The sequence below is a fragment of the Eumetopias jubatus genome, unplaced genomic scaffold (assembly GCF_037043125.1).
Source record: "Eumetopias jubatus isolate StellerSeaLion01/CBP00866 unplaced genomic scaffold, mEumJub1_p1.0 scaffold_5, whole genome shotgun sequence".
Classification (NCBI taxonomy): domain Eukaryota; kingdom Metazoa; phylum Chordata; class Mammalia; order Carnivora; family Otariidae; genus Eumetopias; species Eumetopias jubatus.
In genome coordinates this window covers 82661805-82663247 of record NW_028274811.1, presented here as the reverse complement: position 1 = coordinate 82663247, position 1443 = coordinate 82661805, and the positions used below count along the sequence as shown (strand labels likewise).

The 1443-nt window shown below is 38.7% G+C and overlaps 1 pseudogene; it reads left to right on the top strand.

The window, feature by feature from the left end:
* The first annotated feature begins 226 nt into the window (after nt 1-226).
* Nucleotides 227-955, top strand: LOC114208606 (large ribosomal subunit protein eL29 pseudogene; annotated as a pseudogene).
* The last annotated feature ends 488 nt before the right edge of the window (nt 956-1443 follow it).

Genomic DNA, 1443 nt, shown 5'->3' with positions numbered 1-1443 from the left:
TTGAAATTCAATTTTCAATCTGTTTAAACATTTTTAAAGCTCTCAAATAGAATTTATTATTGAGGATGCCATGGAGTACTTATTGATACTGAGTAATTATAAAGCATTATAAGAATAATGCTGTTATGACCTGTGATTCAGATCTTCTTATACAAAGAAAACAATTTCATTATATTTTTTAAAAATTTTAGAAGTTGCTTTGGGAGCTGTGGGATTTGGTGCGGGCATGGCCAAGTCCAAGAACCACACCACGCACAACCAGTCATGAAAATGGCACAAAATGGCATCCAGAAACCCTGGTCACAAAGATATGAATTCTTAAGGGAATAGAGCCCAAGTTCCTATAGTGCAAGTTCCTTGCACTTTGCCAAGAAGCACAAAAAGGGCCTGAAGAAGATGTAGGCAAACAACGTGAACGTATGAGTGTACATGATGAGGCTATCGATGCCCTCATCAAGCCCAAGGAGGTCAAGCCTAAGATCCCAAAGGATGGAAGCTGCAAACTCAATCATCTTGCCTACATCCCTCACCCCAATCTCAGGAAACATTCTCATGCCCACATTGACAATGGTCTCAGGCTTTTCTGGCCAAAGACCAAGGCCGGGGTTCAAACCAAGGTCCTGGCTGCAACTGTGACTCAGGCTCCGGCTCCTGCTGTGGCTCAGGCTCTCAAAAGTGCCTAGACCCCAACAAAGGCCTCAGTGTAGGAGTTTCTTTCTGCCAGTATGAAGACGGAAGGATGGGTGTGACCTGTGGACTTCTGTCTACATGGGGCTGGTGTCCTCCTGTGTTATTTGTACAAATAAACCTGCAGCAGGATCCAAAAAAAAAATTTTTTTTTTACAATTTCTCACAATTTCTACCTCTGGGTAAAATTTTACGTGAGTTGTTTGAAAGAATAATTAACCATGTAAGTTCTGCATTGAACCATGTAAATATGAAGTGCCACCTATAAAACTAACTTGTAAAGAAGGATGGAAGCACAAGCTCAACCTGAGAAAAACAAAGCCTACTTATGTTCAGAAACAGTGCCTGAACATGGAGGAAAAATATTACTCCTGCACATCATCTTCTGTAAAGCCTAAGAAATATTAATAGTAATTCTGTGATTCCATAACTCTGTGATTACCAATCTAAAGAACAAATGAGAAAGTCCTATGTATGAGTTGGGAAAGTATCTGAGTTATAGAGAGAAATTAATTTAAAAAAGCTTTTCACTTAAAAGAACCTCATAAAAATGAAAAAAAAATATGCCTCTTTTGCATGGAATTTTATCAACGATTGATGTAGAAAGAACCAAGGCAACCATAGACTCAGAAAAGTCTCTTCTTTTTTTTTCTCCTCTTCTATTTCACCAGTTTGCCACGCCCACACAACTTTCCTCTGAAAGCCACTAGTTCTTGGTATTTATGAGTCTGTTTCTGTTTGTTTGTTTTTTAGATT